General features: G+C 36.0%; 1 protein-coding gene across 5 annotated transcripts in view; it reads left to right on the forward strand.

The window, feature by feature from the left end:
• Positions 1–13,392, forward strand: part of LOC115429348 (disabled homolog 2-interacting protein) — a 423,964-nt gene that overhangs the window by 139,221 nt on the left and 271,351 nt on the right. Inside the window, exon 1 of one of the 5 annotated variants that reach the window (XM_030148694.1) lies at positions 9,434–9,821. The exons of the other annotated variants lie outside the window; for them this stretch is intronic. The gene's annotated coding sequence lies outside the window, so the exon portion shown is untranslated. Of the gene's footprint in view, positions 1–9,433; positions 9,822–13,392 lie in introns of those variants that run through there. 5 annotated transcript variants of the gene reach the window in all.

Consider the following 13,392-nt stretch of genomic DNA (forward strand, 5'->3'; position numbering starts at 1 on the left):
TCATTTCCACATACATTACAAGACAATGACAGCAACAGTTCCAGTGAGGACAGTGAGATGCCGTTTACACGTAGCTCTGGATTTTTAAAAACGGAGACTTTTCTCTGCATTTGTGCCTATCGTTTACACAACAACAGGTTCACGCACCGAAAACAAAGGTTTCTAAAAACTCCGGCCAAAGTGGAGATTTCTGCAAATCTACATTTTTGCATTTGCGTGTAAACCAGTGTTTTTCAACCTTGGGGTCGGGACCCCATGTGGGGTCGCATGGAATTCAAATGGGGTCGCCTGAAATTTATAGTAATTGATAAAAATTAAAACTTACCAACAAAAAAATATATGGTGAGTTGACAGAGACAATCCTAATCCATAAAAGACATGACAAACTGTGAGTCTGAAACTGAAGCACTGTGGTTCTGTTTATCTGTCAAATGTTCATTGTGGTCAGTTTCAGATGCTGCAGCTCTTTCATAATTCATAGTTTGAGTTCTTGTTTGTTCAGTATTAATTGTCAGCCTTGTAAATCCAAGCTGGACTGACTGTACATATCCTGACCAAAGAAAATCAAATCCTCCCTTTGTGCAGTAATCTACACCTGGTTTTTCTGCCTCCATCCAGAATAATATACATTATATAGACTAAATGTCATCTGAAATTAACATTTATTTGCAACATAGTATAGCAAACTATTACATGATCAAAAACAACTTAATTTTAGCATAAAAAAAAGTCTGTTTTGAATGTCTGGGGTCGCCAGACATTTGTGATGTTAAAATGGGGTCAAGAGCCAAAAATGGTTGGAACCACTGCTTTATTCTGTCACAGCAGACCGAAAAGAGCCTCAGATTTTATCCTCAGGAAGTCGACTTTACTGTACGTATACAAAAACTTGCACATGCACATAAACAGCCTTCACTCAGACAATGCATATGCTTACATTTTCACACGTTCTCAGGCACAAACACACAAATCGACACAGGAAAATAAACAGAGTGACAGGGGGTGAGAGATTACTGAGACCCAAAAGGAGACAAACACAGGGGGATAAAAGGAGAGGCGTGTCAGGGTTGTCTATAGGAGTGGACGTCCCTGCTCCAGTTTTTTTGTCCCTGTGTAACTCTATAGCCCACATACCAAAGTGCTCACTCATGTCACTTCAGGCTTTCGGCTTTGTTCTTTCTCATCTTTAGCCTCACTCTCCTTTAGTTCAGTGATGAAGGTGAAATGATGATTGAGGTTTTTGTTTTGTATTAAGTTTCCTTGTATTGTACTGTATTATGCAGGTTGTGTTGTACAACTGTATTCCAATGTAGTGACAGATTTGAATCCTATTTTTATTTGCATATGGTGAAAATTAAGGATATTAACCATTTATAGGTCACTCATAGAAATACTCTGAAATTCAACATTTCAACCTTAGTGTGTTATTGGACATAACTTTGTTACTTTTGTGAAAATTTTCAAAATTTTTTATTTTCATGTAGAAAATCAAGATCAAGGTCAGTGAAGTTACCATATTTGGTTTCTTCCCTATACATGGCAAAATTAATTAATTAATTAATAAAAAAGATCCAAGAAGTATATATATATATATATATATATATATATATATATATATATATATATATATATATATATATATATATATATATATACTGAACAACAAAAGAAACGCAAGTTTTGGTCATTAATTTAGGCAAGAGTTCAGCTGTCCTGTTTAGTTGTCAACTGAGATACACATTACAATAAGTGAGTTGTTACCATTGGAGCGTGTGTTTGCAGGCAAACACGACCACGAGTGGTGTTGAGCACGTGTACAAAGTATCGGAGGTGCGGTACGTTTTGAGTGATATGGTAGTGGGAGCAACAAATGGGAGTGGCAATTCCCTTTGTTTATCCGGGGGCTATAAAAAGAAATGGTAAGATTCAAAAGTTACTGCATTACCACGATGCCTCGCCTTAACGATAATCTGAGAGAACGCGCCGTTGGTATGCTTGATGCTGGTTTAACGGCTCGCAACATTGCCAGACGTCTGCAAGTGCACGAGTCCACCATCAGTAGGCTGAGGACACGATTCCGTGACACAGGGACCAGTCGGGACAGACCAAGATCCGGGAGACCACGTGTGACCACCCGTAATCAGGATCACCATATTCGCTTGGCCCATCTCCGTGACCGTCAACTCAGTGCTACAAGGACAGCAAGAGAGACCCGCTGTAAATTTCACAGCTGGATATAAATATCTCATATGAAACCAATATTCATAATAAAACTCCCATATAAACCAATACCGAAACATACTTGCGTTTCTTTTGTTGTTCAGTATATATATATATATATATATATATATATATATATATATATATATATATATATATATATATATATATATATATATATATATATGTGTGTGTAAACATCAGAGCAGCACTTGCTAAAAGTAAACACATGCAATAAAACAACTGTTATAAGGTCATAAACTGACAAAAATACTGTGCAAAAATATTAGAACACTTGTCAAATCTTAAGAAACTGGTGGTTTATTTGTTCCCAGAGCCTGAATTTCACTTTTTTGCCATTGCAAAAGGTAAAGGCAAAGGTACTGAGAATATTTCCCCTACAGATTTATCAGTCTAGTCCTTTTTTTACATTTTACTGTAATGTTTAGTGTGCCCCACGGCAACAATCTAAGGAAACTCGAAAGAAACTCTCTGGAATGAGCTTCTGAGAGCGTGGAATGACATTGGGGTTGAAACTCTCAGAAAACACATCGACACAATGCCAGAAAGATGCGCTACTGTGATTGTTGCCGGGGGTGGGGGGGTGGGGGGGGCACACTAAACATTACAGTAAAATGTAAAAAAAGGACTAGACTGATAAATCTGTAGGTGAAATATTCTCAGTACCTTTGCCTTTACCTTTTGCAGTGGCAAAAAAGTGAAATTCAGGCTCTGGGAACAAATAAACCACCAGTTTCTTAAGATTTGACCAGTGTTCTAATATTTTTGCACACCACTGCAATAATTGGTATATTTATTACATCGACTTTGAGGCTCGGGTCTACACTTTTTAAGTTTCTGATAAAGTTGAAAATAGTTCATTTCTAACTGCAAAAGTAGTTTTTTTTTTTTTGGTTGAGGGGTGATAATTGAGATGATTTATCTGATATTTCCTGATGGAAACTATAACCAGTTAAAAATCCAGAATCAGACAGTGACTAGATTGTCTTACATAATGAGCCTATTTCACCCCCACCCCCCACACACACACTAATTGTGACAGTCTGTCCTGTGACCTCATTATATAATTGTTTTGGAAATTTGGAAGCGTTCGAGTCGGTCCCCTTAAACGACATGCCAGTATCTGTCAAACAACTCACTAGTCACCAAGCTTTGGTGCACAACAAACAAAAACAAGCTCGCAACAAGATGTTTAACTGTGGGGTTTTAGAGTTGTGCTGAATGCCTCAGTGAGAAACATAATAATAGATCAACATGTTTATCTCATCCTCAATCATGTCACAGACCAAAACTGCACTTAAACAATTTGTATCATTAACCGGGTATAGGTGGGAAAAGGGCTGTTTGTGTTTCACATGGGGGCTGAATTTTTTTTTATATATATTTCCTTTTTTTTAATCTCCATATTATATGATAGACAAAATTAAAAAAAAAAAAAAAAGACCACAACAATTAAAGCATCCAGGTTCAAACTCCAGACAAACAAAATACAGACAGGTTCAGGACAAATTAGGATAAGATTATACAGCTTCAAGGATTTCTTTGATTAACATACACATTCCATTTTTCCCAGTATTTTTTTATTTTTTTTTACATTCAGCCTTTCCATGTCATAAATTTCATTCACAACAGCTGTCCAGTCCAGAAGTGACTGTTTTTTATCGGGCCATGTTTGCACGGAATGGATTGCCAGGGTTTCTGTTGGAAAATAACAGGAAATTTTTTCAAAAGAAATTAAAACTTGTCTTGTTTACGCAGCAGGCATGAAATGGATAGAGTATTGATAATATTGAAAGATGTCTTATGATTTGTATCAGACTTGGTGAAGGTTGTAAAGGTTGGTGAAGGAGTACAAATGTACAGTACTTATTTTGTTTGTTTATTTATTTTTATTGCATTGGGCTGTTGTAAATGTCCCGTTTGTGTGTGTGTGTGGGCGTGAATGGTGTAAGATTAATGTAAATAATTAAAATTGTAATGTAATGTAGAGAAGACCCCAGGAAGAATAGCAACTGATGACTCAGTTACTAATGGGGATCTTAATAAATGAAATGAAAAGTGTTGGGGGATCTTCGCACATCCATTTTCGAGTTATGGTTTTTTTTTTTTTTTTTTTGCCCCTGCTAATAATATTAACAAAAGATATCGGTCAGATTTCCTTATCTTGTGTGGTAGGTTACCCAAGTAATTCACAAAATCAGATGGTAAGTCCGTTCCTATTATATTGTTGATTTCCAGTAGGGTACAATCTTAGCACAGTCCCAAAAACATGTGAAAGTACCCTGCCTTCACAAAGCCACAAGCCCGACATGCATGGTGGTGGGGGGTGGGGGGGGGTGAATTTTAGCGGTTAATTCCGACCTGGTGGATTCCTTAATCTTTCATAGTAACCGACGTGAAAGGGTTTTTGCAGAGCATCTGGTTCAATACAAATGTGACATGTGGTGATGAATAACGGTAAACTGCGTCTGAATCAAGGCTTACATAACTGTTTAACGGTTTACTACACATAAATATCATATGACGTCTTTCTTATCGTGCAGCCTCAGGGCATCAGTGTGACTAAATGCAGTGTGAGGACCAAGAAGAAAGAGTAAAAAAAAAACAACAAAAAAACAAAACAAAATGCCAACCTGGAGTTACCTGATGTGAAGGGAAGAGGGGGTGGGGGGGTCTGCTGTCACTTCTTTGAACAAATGTGGGGGTTGACAAATGTCTAGTCAAGGACAGGAGCAGTAACATGAGAATAGTGTTGTTTGGTAGAATAGAGGGAGGGCTGTGGGAAAAGACAGGCCAAAATCTCTACACTGTAGTTGAGGGATAGTTTGGTGTGGTAGCCGTAGTAGTAGTTGAGTCTTTAAGCAAATGCGATGTTGGTTTTTGCATGTTCATTACAAATTGGTCAGATAATTTCTTTCATATGCAGTCTATCTGTGTGTGAATATACCAGATAAACTTGTTTTTTTTCAGTATTTTAACTCGTGTATTTATACATCTAACTTATAAAAAACCAAAACCATCTACTGATCTAAACAGTTTAATACCTGTTGATCCACTAATCCTATCCATACATGTAAATAATTGGTGTAAAATACAGTTTGTCATCTTTTCATGGTCATCAGATATGACCCATTTGGATGTTCTGAGGTTCTGTAGTTACCGTGGAAACACCGTCATCTTCTACAACATTGATCCACCAGTAAAACCCATGGAGTTGGATCAATGACAGTGGATGAGGACACTTGGTTTATGTTTAGTTAATGATGAAAAAGTCCATTTTTTTCTTTAGTTTTCTCTTATTTCTGATATGATAACCCTCAAATGTAATCAGAATTTTTATGAACATCTACATGATCAGTAAATTAAAAACAGGAAAATGCTTAATTGTCACTAGGGAAAAAAATCAACATACAGAGAAGAATATTGTAATAAATGCTGATAAATCACTTAAGAAAGGTTAAATAGAATGGAAAATTCATTTGAGAACTGCCACAAAAGTAGCACTGGGTCTTTATGGGTTTAATACAACTACATTGGATCTAGTTCTATGAGGAGGTTCCATGCATTAACTAGAAAAGCACTCAGAGCGCAAACGTCCACCATTGCAGATTAGTGTCCCCCACGATCACCACCAAAATGTAATCTTTTGTTCCTTGTGCTAGTATCAACATTTCCTGAAAATTTCATCAAAATTCGTCCATAGTTTTTTGAGTTATCTTGCTAACAGACAAACAAACAAACAAACCCAGACGAAAACATAACCTTCGCCATTCCTTGGCAGAGGTAATTATTGGAACAAACCAGTAGCATAGAGAAACATGAACATTTACATGATCAGTAAATGAAATATAGGAAAGTACCTGATGTTCACTGAAAAAACATGCAAAATACAGAGGATAGTGTCATAATAGATGGTGATAAATTACTTTAACCCTTTTATGCATGAATTATGAGAACCTGAGACTTTTTTCCTGAGTGTTTTTATTCCTCTTTAGGCATAAAAAAAATAATGCGACTGAATTTTTTTTTAATGAACCTATTTTTCACGGGGTTACAAAAGTGTCCACTCAGCTGGACACCATGTGTTTAATTTTTGAAGCGATGAAACATGTATTTAAAACGCAATATCAGAAAGTGACATACTGTGTGAAAATCATATTTGCAGTTTTTATTAGCAATTTATTTACACTCAATATGTTACTGCAGATCAGGTTTATCAAGAACAGCACAGTTATAGTAATGGTATGAATGTCAGTGTCAGGGATGTAACGATTACCAGTATAGCGATAAACCGTGGTAAAATTGCAGACGGTTAGTATTACTGTTTCAATTCTAATTATCATGATAACCTTGTTTGACTACCGCACTTTTCCGGAGAAAACGTGTATGTAAATATCTGCTTTTATGTCAAATATTTGAAAATAGTTTTAATTTATTACAATTTTAATTGTATATACCTAATATTTGGAATCAATATTCACTTTTAAAGTCTTTGAAAAGGTTTGTTAAGCATCTTTGTGTTATTTATGCAATAAATTATATACATTTTTCAAATCGGATTTTATATTTTTTGTGTGTTTTTTGGCCTTTTATGTTTATATAATAGGTTAAAGTGAAAAAAATAATAGCCAGATGATATAGATGAAGTTGTGCTGAAAAAAAAGATACCAAACATGGGTATAGTAAACATTTGTTTATATAGTATATAAAGGCAAAATCAAAAGCACTGAAAAACGGACAAAAAAGGCTCAGACCACTAAGGGTTAATATTTGAATGTTTCTGCCAACAGAAGGGACATTGTGCCAATTATTTTATTTGGTTTTGTTGTTGTTTTTTTCAAAATAAATTATTTCAGTGTGTGTATAAGTACTTTTTGAACATTTTGAGCACAATTTCAACAATACCGCGATAATAATGATAACGGTGATAATTTTGGTCACAATAACCGTGATATGAAATTTTCATATCGTTACATCCCTAGTCAGTGTATTATGGGATGGTGCATAAGCGTCCACTGTGTTGGCTGATATGCAACAAAAAACAACAAAACCCATGAATACACAAGAGAACAGCTGTTGAATAGCTGTCCACTGTGGTGACCACTACGCATGAAAGGGTAAAAAAAAAAGCTAAATATATAGGAAAAAAAATATTTCGGAAGTGCCACAAAAGTAGCTCCGGATCTTTATGTATTAATCAATCAATGACAGATTTTATTCAATGTTAAAATATTTGTAAAATGTTACTTTAACCCTTTCATGCATACTGGTCACTACAGTGGACAGTTCTTCTCCAGCTGTTCTCTTGTATATTCATGGATTTTGTTGTTTTAGTTCCACATCAGCCGACACAATGGACGCTTACGCATCATCCCATACACTGACATTTATACCAGTACTGTAACTTTGCTGTTCTAGATGAATGTGATCTACACTAACATGTTTGAGTGTAAAAAAAAATTGGTAATTGTGATTAGACTGTAATTATCAGTTGTTGTTTTTTTAAGTTTTTGTTTTTTTTTTGCATATCATCTCCATGAAGTGAGTAATAACTAGTGTTAGAGTATGTTAAAATGTGAGAAAACATCAGATTAGCAGTATTGAAAATGTTTTTATTTCATCGTTCTCACACAGTATATCAATAAATTCATGTTTTTTTGCTTCTAAAATTAACCCTTTCATGCACGAATTATGAGAACCTTAGTCAAGATTTTTTTCTTCAGTGTTTAGCCATGAAAAACACAATGCGATCGAGTTTTTTTTTTCTATGGAGTTACAAAAATATCCATGCATTTAATTTTTGAAGAAAAGAAACATGTGTTTAAAACCCAATATCAGAGAGTGATATGAAAACAATGAAAAAAAAACATTTTTAATGATGCTAATCTGATGTCTTCTCACATTTTAACATATTCTAATGCTAGTAATTACTCACTTCATGGAGATAATATGCAAAAAAAAAACCTTCTTGTCTAACAAATAACAATTGATTTACACTCAAACATGTTAGTGCAGATCAGGTTTATCAAGAACAGTAAAGTTACAGTAATGATCAGAATTACAGTGTATGGGATGGTGCATAAGCGTCCACTGTGTTGGCTGATATGGAACTAAAACAACAAAACCCATGAATATACAAGAGAACAGCTGGAGAAGAACTGTCCACTGGAGTGGACAGTGCATGAAAGGGTTAAATGCATGATGTCCAGCTGAGTGGACATTTTTGTAATGCCATGAAAAATAAGTTAATAAAAAAATTCAATCACTTTTTTTTCATGTCTAAAGAGGAATAAAAACACGCAGGTGTAGGTGCCATTTGCTAAGTTCAGTTTTGTTATTAATTACTGAATAGTGATTTTATAATTTAATTTTATTTTAAAAAGGTGTTTTGGTTGTTGTGTATGCCAATGGGCAGGGCTTGGGGTGCGCGACAGGGCTAGAGGGTATACGGCATTAGGGCCGAAGAGAGCTGACGGTTTTTCTGAACGTGTTCTGATGGTTGTGGACATTTTGTTTGTATTTTAGCCGTGTTTTGGACAGTATAACGTAAAAGTGGAACTCTGTATGTATGTGCTTTTTGTTTTCGTATTTTTGTTTAATTAATCGAAAAAGACAAACTTTTGTGGAGGACACACTCTTTTAACACGAGTCAGCCATAAGCTCCAAGTGGAAGGTTTTATTGGAAAACCTACACGCAGGAAAAAAAAAAATCTTGATTATGGTTCTTTTAATTCATGCATGAAAGGGTTAAACAGAGACCAGATAGAATGAGGATCTTTTTGGGGCATTTTCTGGATGTCTCCTTCACTGCTGTAGAATAAAGCCCAAGTGCTGTACATGACAAACTCCAGCTAATGCTTTAAAGCTGGAGTGTGGTAGTGAGGCCCGGCCTGGCCCCGCGGTTTTTGGTCAACCGCAGCGACGCCTCTGATTGGCTGAAAGTGAGGTAGGAATTCAGCTCTCTGGAACTTAACCCCGCCCCTTTCTCCTCCTCCTTCTCCTCCTCCTCCTCCTTCTTCCAGCCCCGGGCGCTGAGGCATTCCCAGTGCATGAGCGTAGACACACACACACACATTTGACTCGCATACACAGTCTTACTCTCTCATTTGCTTGCTCACATGAGGAGGGGGGGTGGGGGTGCAGAGCAGGGAGTTACAGACATTTGAAGACATAGAGCAAGGAAGTAAGAGAAAGCAACAAAAGACAAAGAGACTTCTCTCCTGCCCTCTGTTTGTATGTGGGTGAGCTTTTTTTTTCTTCCTCCTGAGCCTAAGAAAGGGGAGGACCTGAACTCTGCTAAGAGTCAATACCCCTGCAGGAGTCCACACACACACACACACACACATACACACACACACTGACACACACACCACATGCATACTTGGTCAGTCCACTGCAGCTACTGCAGCCTGAATGAGTCCAACGCAGAGGGAGAAACAGAGCGAGGAAGCGCTGTGAGAGAGGGGAGGAGGAGGAGGAGGACAAATCTGTGGAGTTACTACTTGTTGCTTTTCTGTGCCGATTGAGGATGGTATTCCTTCTGTTTTCCCTGCTGCTGCTGCTGTGGGACCTTGTCTGAGGTGAGCACCGCATTAGAGTTTTTATTCGTTCACTGTCAAATATTTCAATGAAAGGAAAAAAAGAGGGGGGGGAGATGGGGGTGGGGGGGGACATAGACCCTGGTTATAGCCTGAGTTACAATTTTGTGAGCTTTTCTGTGGGAATACTCTCTTGGTGGAATGGCGGAGGGGGGGGGGGGGGGGGGGGTGAAAAGGAGGAGGTGTGGAGGGAAGTTTTTCACATATCAGCATTGCCACACATATCTGTCAGAAAAAAGACACAAAGTAAGAAAGAAGAGGCAAGTTGACTTTTTTTGATAATGAATCAGAAGCACAAAAGGGGTGGGGGTGGGGGGGGTGTAGGATAAATGTCAAACACACATAAAGCTGTAACATGTGATTCTGATCTCTGCTTTTCCAAGTGGGAACAAGCGAAGATCAGAAAATCCGAAGTACCTCAGGACCAGTTGTGATTGTTCGCTGTTTGTATCGTTGCCGCTCAGAGTTGCTTTGTTGACATGACGATGCAATATAAATATTGTGACAGATTTGGACTACCTATCCAGTGTGTACGTGCGTGTACAGATAAGTCCCTTTTCCAAGAAGTTGTAGCAAAAGGCAGAAGGTGGTGTTTAACGACTTAAGCAGTGTGTAGTCTTCATTTATCAGCTCCTGCATGATTACAGTGTCGTCTCTGCCTCCTCTACCACACATAGTCGCTCATTTGACTGTGCAACCTCATCATCATTCCTCCACCAACATGTGTTTACATGTTACACTCTGTTAAACACACACAAGGACTCGGTGTCAATAATTTAAAAAGTTGCCCAGTTGGAGTCGGGCAACCTTCGTATCAATTAACCCATAAAGACCCAGTGTTACTTTTGTGTCAGTTCCCAAATGAATTTTTCTCTCTTTTTAACCTTTCTTAAGTGCGTTATCACCATTTGTTATAATATTATCCTCTGTATTTTGTGTTTTTTCAGTGTAAACCAGTCATTTTCTCTTATTTAATTCACTGATCATTAGGGATGTAACGATACGGAAATTTCTTATCACGATAATTGTGACCAGCATTATCACGGTTATCATTATTATCATGGTATTGTTGAAATTGTGCTCAAAATGTTCAAAAAGTACTGATACACACAGTGAAATAATTTTAACCAAGTTGTATTTTGAAAAAAAAAACAAAACAAAAAACAAATTAAATAATTGGCAAAATGCACTTTCTGTTGGCAGAAACATTCAAGTATTAACCCTTTGTGGTCTGAGCCTATGTACTTTTGATTTTGCCTTTATATACTATATAAATAAATGTTTACTCTACCCATGTTTGGTATCTTTTTTTCAGCACAACTTAATTTATATCATCTGCCTTTTATTTATTTTTTTTCACTTTAATCTACTATATCAACACAAAAAGCCAGAAAACACAAAAAAATATAAAGTCCGATTTGATAAATGTATATAATTTATTGCATAAATAACACAAAGATGTTTGACGAACCTTTTCAAAGGCTTTAAAAGTGAATACTGGTTCCAAATATTAGGTATATAAAATTAAAATTGTAATAAATTAAAACTATAACTCAGATATTTGACATAGAAGCAGATCTTTACATAGGAGTTTTCCGTGGTAATCAAACACAGTTATCATGATAATTAGAATTTAAACGGTAATACTAACCTCTGGCAATTTTACCGCGGTTTATCGTTATACCGGTAATCGGTACACCTCTACTGATCATGTAGATGTTCGTTAAAGCTCAGATTAAAGTTGAAGGTTATTATGTCAGAAACGGAGAAAACTGAATAAAAAGCGGCTTTTTCAACAAAATACATCATTAATTGAACATAAAACAAGTGTCTCTTTCAAAAAAAGTCCATGGGTTTTACTGGTGAATCGATGTTGTAGAAGATGACGGTGTTGCCGTGTTGTTTCGAATATAACATTAAAACCAAACAACAAAAAGACTTATATAAAAAGAAAGGAAAAGGAGCCGGATGAAGTTTAATTTATAACCTCTCGCCCCCTTACCCCATCCTTCTACCTCCCCTAAATTCCCATATCAGATCCCATAAGTAACTCAAAAATCCTACACATAACAGAATTAATTCTGACTAAGCACAAAACACAAAAATACTGTACATATCAAGACTAGACTCTGTCCCTTTCATAGCAGTACTAAGTTGTAAGTGACTACACTACAAACAAAAAAGTTTAGGATATTTCTTTTTTTTTTTTTGGTCATTTTTTTTTTTTGTAAATGAAACTATGTCTGGTCATTAAAAAAATGTGTTTCAATTCAAGTCACACACAAAAAAGTAAAAAGCGCTGTGCAAGAATCCTAACTGAAAAAAATAGCTCAAAAATTAAAAATATCCTTAACTTTTTGTTTGTAGTGTATGTTCACTACAGAGCCTCTGAATGTCCAAATGGGTCGTAACTGATGATATCTCAATTATTTACATGTGTTGATAGGATTAGTGGATCAACATTTTAGATCAGGGGTCTCAGTCTCATTTTCTTTCAGGTTCCACATTCAGCCAGATTTGATCTCCAGTGGGCCGGACCAGTAAAATGATAGCATAATAACCTATAAATAATGACAACTCCAAATTTTTGTTTGTTTTAGTGCAAAAAACCCCATTAAATTATGAAAATACTTACTTTTATAAACTATCCAAACAAAGAAGATGTGAATAACCTGAAAAAACTAAAATTTCTTAAGAAAAATACGTGCAATTTTAACAATATTATGCCTCAACTTATCATTTATACATGTGTATTATGGATCAGATCTACAAAGACACTAAACACTTAGTAACAGGCAGAAAATAGTTAAAATTGTGCTTAATTTTCTTTAGACATTTCAGGATGTTCATATTTGTTCAGGTTTTTCACATTTTATTGTTACAGGATAGTTTGTAAATGTCAGTATTTTCATAATTTAATGTTATTTTCTAATACAAAAACAAAGACAAAAACTTGAAGTTGTCATTATTTATAGGCATAATGTAATATTATTTTTTTCACATCAAACCGAGAAGAAAATATGGAGTCATTGTTTTTTGTAGGTTATGATGCGATTATTTTTAGAGCTGCAACCGATTAATCGACTCTAAGTGATCCAAAAAAAAATCATTCAACCACAATTCTCCTGAATCAAAGCTTTGTTTCCTTCATTTCTCTGCTGTTAAACATTGGTTCCACTGTTGTGTTTCACACGGATGCTTATTGTGACGCACAAAGAAGCTTCAATTCAGGAAAACTGCAATAGAATATTTCCCTTCAATCAATTCGAGTCGATTAATCGAATCGTGTATTTTTGCATTCGCTTCAAGCACCTAATCAATTAATCGGTTGCAGGTCTACAGGGTGGGGAAGCAAAATTTACATTATTTTGAGGCAGGGATTGAAAGACAGTGTATGACCAATTAGTTTATTGAAAGTCATGAGAATTTATTTGCCACAAGAAAATTGACATAATAGAAAATGTTTTTATTCTATGTGTCCTCCTTCTTTCTCAATAACTGCCTTCACACGCTTCCTGAAACTTGTGCAAGTGTTCCTCAAATATTCAGGTGA

This window comes from Sphaeramia orbicularis, chromosome 12 (assembly GCF_902148855.1).
Source record: "Sphaeramia orbicularis chromosome 12, fSphaOr1.1, whole genome shotgun sequence".
NCBI lineage: Eukaryota > Metazoa > Chordata > Actinopteri > Kurtiformes > Apogonidae > Sphaeramia > Sphaeramia orbicularis.